The sequence below is a fragment of the Oryctolagus cuniculus genome, chromosome 6, assembly GCF_051225735.1.
Source record: "Oryctolagus cuniculus isolate XC-2025 breed Fujian yellow rabbit chromosome 6, ASM5122573v1, whole genome shotgun sequence".
NCBI classification, from domain to species: Eukaryota; Metazoa; Chordata; class Mammalia; order Lagomorpha; family Leporidae; genus Oryctolagus; species Oryctolagus cuniculus.
In genome coordinates, this window is record NC_142872.1 from 140,941,358 (window position 1) to 140,953,872 (window position 12,515).

A 12,515-nucleotide genomic window follows, 5' to 3' on the forward strand; every position below is an offset into this window, starting at 1 on the left:
AATATGTAGGGTAAGATCCTCTCCTTTTGTTTAATATTTAATTAATTTATTCTTATTTATTTGAGAGATAGAAAGACCTTCCATGATCTGGTTCAGTTCCCAAAAACCTATAACAGCCAAAGCTGGGTCAGGCAGAGCCAGGAACTTGGAAATCAATCCAGATTTCCCATGTGAATGACAAGAACCCAAGTATTTGAGCCATAACTTCCTGAACCCCAGGATTCATATTTTGAGAAACCTGGAATCAGAAGCTGACACTCCAATATTGGATGCTGATTCCCAACCAGTGTCTCAACCAGCTTGCCAAACACCAACTCCGTGATTCTCTCCTTGATGTTGGACAGCGACAGCCAACAGTGGCTCCATGTTAGCTAAGCTATTAATGGGGTTAACAACTCATACCCTACACAATACTCTGTTGATTAATTATGGTGTTCAATAGATTGTGTATATGACATGCATTTCTTTTTTAGAAAAAAAAAACCAAGATTTTTATATTTGAAAGAGTTACAGACAGAGGGAGAGACAGAGAAGTCTCCCATCCACTTGCTCACTCACCACATAGTCACAATGGCCAGAGAGGACCCAGGATGAAGCCAGGGGCCTGGAGCTTCTTCTAGGTCTTCCACAGGGGTGTCAGGGTCTCAAGCACTTGATCCATCTTCTGAGCTTTCCCCAGGCCATTATCTGGGAACTGGATCAGAAGAGGACCATCGAGGATACAAGCTTGTGTCCATATAGGATGCCAGTGTTGCAGGCAGCAGCTTAACTTGTTACACTGCAATGCTAGTCCCTAAATGCATTTTCTTAAACTTTAAAACAGTTATTTGACAGTGGGGGTAGATCGAAAGTGATTTTCCATCTGGTGAGTCATGCCTTAAGTGCTTGCAATAACTGAAATTGGCCAAGCAGAAACCAGGAACTAGAAACTTAATCTGGGTCTCCCAAGTAAATGGCAGGACCCAACTACTTGAGCCATCTCATGCTGCCTCCAAGATACACAATAGCAGACAGCTGGAATTGTTAATGGAATTTGGATTCAAGCCAGGCACTTTGATATGGGATTTGGGTGTCCCATTTGGGGTCCTTACCACATCACCAATGTCTGTACTTTAAAGGCATTTTTTGCTTATGATATTTTCAATTTGTGTTGGGTTTATTTGGACACAATCCATGATAATTCAAGAAGCATTTGTATACATAATAGGCTTTGACATTGACTATACATGTATAAACGGTAAATATTTGTTAATATGGTAAATATGTAAAAAGGTAAGTATGTTTAAAATGCATTGATTCATTTTAACTGGTTAGTACCAGTATGGTATCATTTTAGCAATACATAGTGAAGCAATTTCATTCTTGAAAATGTTAAGCAAAATCTCAAAGCAGTAAGATCTGATTTTTGTGTTTTGAAAAGTTTGACAAAATTCCTAATCAATTAAGAAGAGTTAATCCTGAATACAGTATCATAAACAAAACTCTGTAGAGAACAAAATGAATGCAAAAAATCCAATTAGGATCTAAAGAGTCAGTAGATAGGGTGGAGAACTACTCATACACAGAGACACGTATCATTTCTCTAATGGAAAACAATGCTGCCATTTTAATGCATTCCTGTACTGGCTGGTATAATTACTGACTAACAGAGACTTGGAAGCAGTCTGTACCCTATAAACTACATCACAACCTTGATGATCTCTATGGTAACAGGGTGACTGATGAAAAGCTTACATGGGACCAGTTGTTTCAGCATAATTATAACACAGCATGCCTTAGATAGTCGAAATCTCCTTCCAGATAACAATCTGCTGGCTTAATAAAAGAGGTAAGGAACCAAGACTTTTTATTGCCCCTATATGAGTGCCCTCAGGGAGGTGAGGAAATTCCTCTACTCAGTGTACAAAGATCCCCTGTAATGAGCAGCAGCTTTATCCATAAAGTGAGGGTCAATCCTCCTGTGTCAACTCCTCTGTCACTTTTCTTCACAGACACCCACTAAAAGTCCCAAGGCAACATTTTAAAGAAAGTAGTCCGGCAATGGTTAGCAAAACTGATTTTCCCCATGGGAAATAATCTTTTGAACTAGAAAGCAGACAAAATTCGTCAATTAAGTCTCCATTGAGAGAGGTATGCTTTTATAACTTAATATAAATAGCAAATGCAGAGTTGGAAAAGGAATGAAATGTTGCAAACTCAAAATACTATGATGTATCCATTTGATAATTAGCTCAATGAATGCTTAGTAAGGAAAAGGACTGAACACAAATGCATACATCCCAGAGAGATTAGTGTAAATCTCACATTACATGGACACTGAGCAACTTACACAGAAGCAAAGATAGATGGGTTATTCTGTATTTGTTAAAGGCCCAGAATACGGATCAACTGAAGCCCCTTGTCCCATGGGTTTAGGAAAAGATCCCTTTAGGTGAGAAAGGTAAAAATTTCCTCATTCTCCTTAACCTCCTCATCCCCAGTATGATGTTTTCTCATAGACAAAGATACAACAGAGTTGTTTTTATCTGCATATTAAATGAAATGGAACTTGAGGCTTTATGAGAATTCTTGAGAATAGAGTTATAGACACACACACACACACACACACAAGAGGGAGTGTATGAAAAGTGAGAGAACAGCCTAGCAACCAGCTTGAGATTGGAACACAACAGCCAAGATGCCTTTAAACTTTAGACAAATTCTTGCCTGAGTATAGGCCTTTGACATCCCTTTTCATAAAATGCCTACATTGGAAAATTTGCTACCCGTGTAAATTTGCTGTTTTTCTCTTTGAATTAAAATTCCTACAGCCTACTGCCAGTTCTATCAGTCAGGGTTCTCCAGAGAGAATCAATATGCTATATGGATAGATATAGGCATGATGACAAGGAATTTATTATAATTGGCTCACTTGATAATAGAGTTTATCTGGAAACTGAAGAACCAGGTAAACTGACAACATGGGTCAGATCCAGGGATTATGTAATTTTTCAGTCCAGTGCCAAAGTTCTAAGAACCTGTGGGGAAGATTTCTGGGTCAAATCTGAGAGTCCAAAGGTCAGAGAACTTGTAGTTCTGACATCCAAGGGAAGAAGATGGATACCCAGTTCCAGAAGAGAGACCCTACCTCTTGTGTTATGTTCTTGTCAAGCCCTCAGTCAATCAGATGGCTATTCACCTTGGTTTAGGGTGTATCTTCTTTGCTCATTTCACTCATTCAAATGTCAATCTATTCCAGAAACGCCCTCAAAGACATATACAGACATAATATTTACCAGCTATTTGGAGATCCCTTAATCCAAACAACTTGACATGTAAAATTGGCTATCACACCCATATAGGCGCCGGTTTGAGTCCCAGCTGCTCCACTTCCAATCCAGCTCTCTGCTATGGCCAGAAAAAGCACCTGTGTTGGAAAAGCTCTTGGCTCCTGGCTCCGGATCAGTTCAGCTCTGGCCGTTGTGGTCATTTTGTGGAGTGAACCAGCAGATGGAAGACCTACCCCTACCCCTGCCCCATCCCCTGCCTCTACTCTCTCTGTGTAACTCTGACTTTCAAATAAATAAATCTTTTTTTTTTTTAAACAAAAGAACCTAGGAGTCATTCCTTTGATCTGTAATCATCAAGAAAAATGGTATTACTACCTCCCAGTCTTTCAGAGAGAATGGGGAAAAAAAACCTGCAAGCACAAATTAGCCAGTTAATAAACACTGGTAGCCTAATCACATTGACCAACCTTCTTCTTAATGTTCTTCAAGTTCTTCAACCCCATACTTAAAAATTTTCCCACACCAGCACTGCGGTGTAGCAAGTAAAGCTATTGCATGCAGTGCCAGCCATTTGGGGAGTGAACCATCAGATGAAATAACTCTAACTCTCTCTCTATCTCTTTCTCTTTCTCTCCCTCTGTAACTCTGCCTTTCAAATAAATAAATAAATCTGGGGAAAAAAACCCTCTCTAACATTTAGGTCCCGACAACCGCAATTTTATTCTACGGTTCTATGAATCTGACTATTTTGTACACTTCATAAAACTGGGATAATGTGGTCATTGATCTTCTGTGACTGGTTTATTTAATTTAGCATAATGCCCCCATGCTTCAACCATATTATTGCAAATAGTAGGATTTCCATTTGGGGAGCTAAATAATATTCCCTTGTATGTATATTCCACATTTTTTATCTGTCAACCACTCAATAGAAGTTTATATATATATACACACACACACATATATATATATATATGTAAACACACATGCCAACTATGCAAAACACTTAAATATTCTAGAAATAGAATATTAGCCGGCGCCACGGCTCACTAGGCTAATCTTCTGCCTTGCGGCGCCAGCAACCAGGGTTCTAGTCCCGGTCGGGGTGCCAGATTCTGTCCCAGTTGCCCCTCTTCCAGGCCAGCTCTCTGCTGTGGCCAGGGAGTGCAGTGGAGGATGGCCCAAGTACTTGGGCCCTGCACCCCATGGCAGACCAGGAGAAGCACCTGGCTCCTGCCATCGGATCAGCGTGGTGCGCCGGCCGCAGCGCGCCGGCCGCGGCAGCCATTGGAGGGTGAACCAATGGCAAAGGAAGACCTTTCTCTGTCTCTCTCTCTCACTGTCCACTCTGCCTGTCCAAAAAATATATATATATATATATAAGCTTGATATCTCCATATAAGTTTTATGCTATTTCCAGGTGAGAAATAGATTTCATGATGGCAAAGGCAAACAGATTATTTTGCATGTGTCACACAATTCATTTAGGGTAATCACTATGATCAATGTTTTTAAGGCAACATTGTGAGGTTTCCCTAAAGAAACAAGCTGATATATTTATCTTATAACAATGTTGTGGTATTGGGTTAATATTGCATGGAACAGTAAAACTAGAAAACATAGAAACACCAAACTGTAAATTTGTATACCAAAAAATTGCTTTTAAACATTATTATCACACTACTATAAAATTTCCCTAAATTGAAGTGTAGGAAGCTTATTTGAGAATTCTTATTGATATAGGATTCAAGAGGTTTCAATTCTATTTTCAAAAATTACAACTATATAAACTAAAGTGAAATCTCAGTTCTACCTTAAAAATGCACAGTTAGAGTTCAAGGTGATTCAAGGTATAACGAACTATATGAATGAGAAAGTATAATACTTGGAATTACTAAAGAACAATGGTATTTCTTTCATGTAGAACTTTGTATTTAAAAACAGTATGAATGAAAAGATTGCAGTACAGTGGCAAGAAATTAATTTCTGAAATCAGGATATTTAAACAAATATAAATTCATCTCTTTTGTCTTCTGTAAATTACTTAAACTCTATAAATCTGTGGTCTCCAAACATGGGTTTGTGAATATACAGAGTTTCCAAGGACATGAATGATATGAATGATTTAATAGATAATTTACTGAACCTTAAATTCGTGCTGCTTTCCTAACCCCCCTGCCTCAGCATGCACCACCCATCAAGCTGTTACACCGGAGCACTTTCTTGTGGCTTCTACAACAGTTGCCATTCTCTACTTGACAAATAACGAAAAAATTCTCTTCCAGCTTCAATCCCTTCATAACAAATTGTCCTGGAATTGAAAAACTTTTGGGTTGCAAAACAAATGGACAATTCAAATTATGTGTGTTGGTGAAGTCCCTTTAAATAAGATTCTATAAACCCACTCTAGGATTTAGTGTTTCTCTCTCTGGAGAGAGAGATATATTCATAGATCTCTCTGATGGGGAATTGTGTATAAGAAATATTTAAAATTATCTCTATTACCCTGAACTGACTGGTATTAAATATGATTAAAACTATTTATTTGATACAGAAACATGCATGGTGGAAGGAATTGAATTCTTGCTTCAAGTTTTATGGATCTATGTCCCCTCATCTCCTTGAACAGCCAGTTTTATATCATTCTTTAAAGATTGATGCCACTGATGATGCTAGGGGAATTGTACTTTACATCTCTAATTCTATCTTTCCTTGGTTATAACTAAAAATGACTTTCTGGAGGAGAGGGAGAAGTTGCTTGTAAATTAAAGCTATTAACTTCTCTTTACCAATGAAAAAGCAATAGATGTCGCCTCAAAATAACTCTTGAGTAATCTTTTGTTGGAAAAAGAGATTTTAAATGGTGAAATTTGAAATCTATACTTTTCCTATAATATTTTCAAAATTTAATCAAATGGTTAAAGCAAATTTAAATAAATGGTGTCTTTGATTTGAGACCTTGAATACAAAAGAAAGATTAATTCAAAAGAATAAGTGAACAAAAGCCAATCCAAGAGGAAAACCTATCAGGTTATTTTCTCCCTATATAACCAAACATTTCATTGAATTAACTATAATGTCTTGGTGTTTACTCCTTGTATAATATAGATATTTAAGCCCCTTATTAAAAAAATAAAAATTTGCATTGTGGTATCAGGTATGTCAACTTGGCTAGGCTAGGTTAATTTTTTTGCCATAGTTTCTTTCCATATGTGTTTCTAACTAGGGTGGGCCACAAAGAAAAATTTTCAACTCCCTGCCTTGTTGACTTCTAGCTCCAAAATCAAATGTGAAGGCCTTCCACGGATTGTTTAACCAGCCCCCACAGCAGGGTAAAGTAACATCACTATAGCAAGGCATTTTACATATACCTGATTAATACATGCATGAGTATTTTTCTCTAAGCAATGTTAGTCTTGCTTTCTGTAGCAAATGAATTTTCTGCTTGCTGTGATTTTTCCTTCAGCATTATGTGTCTGAAGTATAAGTGGTGATTAAAGAGTCTTAAATCCACAAGCATAATTGCCTTATCTTATTTACCCTGAATTCAAGCATAGTGAATAAAGGAAATTTAATTATATCTTATACTAGTTCATTATTACTGGTAGACAGTTATTTTTATGTGAAAATGTATAATTTTCATTTAAGTCTTCAATCCACATTAAGCTCATTTTTGTATATGGTATAACAAAGGTCCGGCTTCATTCTTTTGTACATGAATATCCAGTTTTCCAGAAAAATAATACCATTTAAGAAACTAGTATATATAGTTTGAATGTATTGTCCCTCCAGAATTCCTATGTTGGGACTGAAAATCCAAGGAGATGGTTCTAAGAACCAAGGGTTTTGGAGAATCATGGAGTTGTGACCTTGTGATCAAGTTTGCTTCTGATCCTTCCACCATGTGAGGACACTGGGAAAAAGCAACATCGATGGACCAGGCCACCATCAGATGTCTAGTAAGTTGGCACTGTGGTTTTGAACTTCCCAGCTCCAAAACTGTGAAACAAATTTGTATGGTTTATGAATTATTCTAATATATTTTGTTATAGTGGCCCAAATGGACTAAGACACTATTGCTTTTCCATTGCTTATTATTGACACCCTTGATGAACGCTATTTAGCTATGTATGCTTTATCTTGGGCTCTCTGTTCTGTTGCATTTCCTTATATGTTTATTTTTATGCCAGTTCTAATTTTTATAATTCATGTACATTTGTAAGGTATTTGGAAATTGGGAAATGTGATAATTCCATCTTTAGTCTAGTTTAGTTGGACCATGCTTCATCTTTTGCAGTTCCATATGAATTTTAGATATTTTTTCTAATCTTACAAAAATGCCATTGAGGTTTCAAAGGGATTGCGACAAATTTGTAGGTCTCTTTGGATAATATGAACATTTTAGCAATATTAAGTCTTCAAATTCATCTTTTTTTTTTTTTTTTTTTTTTTTTTGGACAGGCAGAGTTAGACAGTGAGAGAGACAGAGAGAAAGGTCTTCCTTCCCAAATAGCTGCTATGGCCGGCGTGCTGCTCAGATCCAAAACCAGGAGCCGCGTACTTCCTCCTGGTCTCCCATGCGGGTGCAGGGCCCAAGTACTTGGGCCATCCTCCACTGCCTTCCTGGGCCACAGAAGAGAGCTGGACTGAAAGAGGAGCAACTGGGACAGAATCCGGCACCCCAAATGGGACTAGAACCCAGGGTGCTGGTGCTGCAGGCAGAGAATTAGCCAAGTGAGCAGTGGTGTCAGCCAAGTCTTCAAGTTCATAAACACAACATATCTCCCCATTTTTGTGTCTAATTTCTTTCATCATTGTTTTATAGTTTTCAATGCATAAGTCTTTCTCTTCCTATTTATTCCTAAATATTTTATCCTTTTTTAAAATCTATTTTTTAAAAATTTACTTATTTATTTGAAAGGAAGAAAGAGAGAGAGAGGAAGATCTTCCATCCCCTGATTCATTCCCCAAGTGGTGCAACGGCCAGAGCTTGGCCAATCTGAAGCCAGGAGCCTGGAGCTTACTTCCAGGTTTCCCATGTGGGTCTAGGAGACCAAGGACTAGGGCCATCCTCTACTGCTTTCCCAGGCCACAACAGAGAGCTGGGTTGGAAGTGGAGTACCCAGGACTCGAACCAACACCCACATGGGATGCTACGCCACATCACTACTTCACCCACATAACTACTTCACCTGCTATGCCATAGCACCCTATTTTACCTTTTCTTTTGCTATTATAAAAAGGTTTGCTTTGATAACTTCTTTTTCAGATAATTCATTTTTTAAAGATTTATTTATTTATTTTAAAGTCAGAGTTACACAGAGAGAAGGAGAGACAGAGAAAAAGAGAGATTTTCCATCCATTGTTTCACTTCTCAGATGGCTGCAATGACCAGGGCTGGGCCAGGCCAAAGCCAAGACCCAAGAGATTCATCTGGTGTTCCATGTGTGTGCAGGGGCCCAGGGTCTTGGCCATCTTCCACTGCTTTCCCGGGAGCATTATTGGAAGTGGAACAGCAGGGATTTGAACTGGCATCCATGTGAGATGCCAGTGTTGTGGGCATCAGCTTAACCTGCTATGACACAATGCCAGCCCACAGATAATTCTTTATTAGTGTAAATAAATGCAACTGATTTTTGTATTTTATTTTGTATTCTTCAATTTTATTAATTTTTGTTAGTTTCATAAATTGTGAAATCTTAGAGTTTCCTTTATATCAGCTACAAATACAGATAATTTAACTTTATTCTTTCTGATTTAGAAGACTTTTATTTGTTTTTCTCACCCAATTTCTCTGGTTTGAACTTTTAGTACTGTGTTGGAAAGAAGTCTTGAGAATGGGTTTCTTTTCCTTGATCTGAGTAGAAAACCTTTTGGTTTTTCATGTCTAAATGTGATATTAGCTGTTAGCTGTTAGCTTTTCTTACATTGCTTTTATTATGTAGAAATCATACTTTCTAGTTTTTCGAGAAATTTTGTCATGAAGGGATAGTGAATTTCTAAAAGTCCTAGAGAAATCTTGGGAGAAAATCGTGCACTGAAATTTCTGCACCACAAAGGAAACAAGGTGAGAAGGCAACACACTGAACAGGAGAAAGCTATACATCTGATAATGACTCAATCCCAAACGTGTAGGAAATCCTTCCCGTGCAGTAGCACCAAAATAACCCAATTAAAAAATACACTAACGCAGTGGGTGTTTGGCCTAACTGTGAGGACAGCAACCTGCTCACTTTGTGCTACCAGAGTCTGCGAGGCAGCAGCGACAGCTCAACTTGTTGATTCCCTGCCACTCTAGCGGGAGCCTTGAACTGAGTTCCTAACTCCTGGCTTTGACCTTCATTTATACAAATGGCAAAGTTTATGAAAACATGCTCATTATCACTAAATCTTCCAGGAAGTATAAATCAAAACTTCAATATCACCTTCTCTTTGTCAGGATAGTTATAATCAACAATAAAAAGAAAGAAAAGAAACAGATGACAAATATTGTTATGAATGTAGAGAAACTCTACTCCTTGTACACTGTTGGTGGAAACACACGTGTTACAACTGGTACTGAAAACTGTTCAGAGGCACCCAAAAAACCATAATATTATATGATGCAGTAATTACTCTTCTGAAAGTTTATCCAAAATAATTAAAATCCAGATCTCAGAAAAGTCAACTCTCATGTTTATCACAGCACTATTCCCAATAATCAAGATACACACTCAAAATAAATCTCCAATAGTGAGTGAATTTCTAAAATGCAGTGTATTCATACAACAGAATATTATATAACTATTATTTTATAAAAGAAATAAATCATGGGGTGGGCATTGTGGCACAGGACATTAGGCTACTACTTGGATTTCTCCCGCCCCACATCAGAGTGCCTGGTTCGAGTTCCAGCTACTTGGTGCTTCTTATCCAGTTTCTTGTACATTGAAACGTAATGGAAGGTACCTCAAGTACTTGGGTTCCTGCCACCCATGTGGAATACCCAAATGTGGATCCTGGCTCCTGGCTTCAGCCTGGCCTAGCCCTGACTATTGCAGGCATTTGGGAGTGCTCCAGCAGATGGAAGATAATCCCTCTTTCTCTCTCTCCCTCTCTCTGCTTTGCAAATACATTTTTAAAATTAAAAAAATATTGAAATATGTAACTACATGGATGAATCAGGGTATATTATGCTAAATGACTCTAATTATACAAAGTATATAAAATAGCCAAATTCACAGGAAGATTAAAATTGTGGTTCCCAGAGTCTCAGGGGAAGGAAAAAAGGTGACACTACTAATCAGCAGACAAGAAACTTAAGCTATACAGAGTTAGAAGATTCTAGAGTTCTGTTGTATTACATTGTGCCGATGGACAAGCATCAACTTTTAAAAATTTTAACCCGATAGATCTCATTCAGTGCTCTTACTACAATAACAATATAATTATCCAAATTTAATATAATTTGAAAGAATATATATGTACATATATAATTTTAAAAACAGTTAAAATTTAGTTTAAAAGCAAAATTTTAATAAAACTTTGCCATATCAGTGTTATTTCATATAAGAATCAGAAAGGTTTGTGTAGATTTTCCAGAAATTAAAAATAAAGTTTTTGGGAATATTTTACTTGCCTAGAAAATATATGTCAAATCATAGAATTAGTTTCAATGTCAAGTAAAATATGAAATTTGCCACATAATAACTTTACACAGTTTTTGTGACATCACCATTAAGTGAAGCTCAATAATGTGACTAACATATCTATGCTGCTTCCTTTCCTTTCTTAGGGCCTTAGCAGGTACAACACTAATTTTACTCATTTTAAATCTATAGGCATCCTCAGAATCATTGTCAGCACAGATATTTAAAATATTTTGACCACTGATTAGCTTTGACATGTGAGTTGAAACCAATTTGGCATTTTTTAGTACATAAGGTCAAGAAAAAAGTATTTGACAAATAAGAAGTATAAAAATATATGGCAAAGTTAGCCTGGATAGACTTTAAATGCCCTCAGGGTCAATTGAAGTTGCTAAAAGCATATGACTGACAGCGCCATGGCTCACTAGGCTAATCTTCCACCTGCGGTGCCAGCACCCCAGGTTCTAGTCCCAGTCGGGGCGCCGGATGCTGTCCCAGTTGCCCCTCTTCCAGGCCAGCTCTCTGCTGTGGCCCAGGAGTGCAGTGGAGGATGGCCCAAGTGCTTGGGCCCTGCACCCCATGGGAGACCAGCATAAGAACCTGGCTCCTGCCTTCAGATCGGCGCACTGCGCTGGCCGCAGCGCACCAGCCACGGCGGCCATTGGAGGGTGAACCAATAGCAAAGGAAGACCTTTCTCCTCTCTGTCTCTCTCTCTCTCACACTGTCCACTATGCCTGTCAATAAAATAAAATAAAATAAAATAAAATAAAATTAATAAATAAAAATTAAAAAATAAAAGCATATGATAGGGGCCAGCATTGTGACATAATGGGTAAAGTTACCACCTGCAACCAGCATCCCATATGGGCACTGGTTTAAGTCCCAGCTGTTCCACTTCCAATCCAACTCCCCATAATGCCTGGGAAAGCAGTGGAAGATGGATCAACTCCTTGGGCCACTGCACCCATGTGGGAGACCTGGAAGAAGCTCCTGGCTCTTGGCTTCAGGTTCACCCAAGTCCGGCAGTTGCCTCCATTTGGGGAGTGAGCCATTAGATGGAAAACCTCTCTCTCTCTCTCTCGCTTGCTCCTTCTCTCTTCCTTCACCCTCACTCTCTCCCTCCCTCCCTCCCTCTCAATATCTCTCCATTCCCCATAACTCTACCTTTCAGATAAATATATAAATTTTTACCTGGTCATTTGCAACAAGATGGAGGAATCTAGAAAACATTATGCTGAGTGAATTAAGCCAGTCCCAAAAGGGAAATTTCATATGTTCTCCCTGATCAGCGACAACTAACTGAGCACCAAAGGGGAAACCTGTTGAAGGGAAATGGACACTATGAGAAACTGACTGTTGATGTACAATGTAATACTTTATCCATTCTAGTATTTTTTTTTGTTCTAGTATTATTGGTTGAACTCTGTAATTAACACACAATTATTCTTAGGTGTTTAAATTTTAACTGAAAAGTGATCCCTCTTAGGAATTTGGAAAACATTATGCTGAGTGAAATAAGCCAATCCCAAAGGGACAAATATCATATGTTCTCCCTGATCGGTGACAACTAACCAAGCACCAAAAAGGAAACCTGTTAAAGTGAAATGAACACTATGA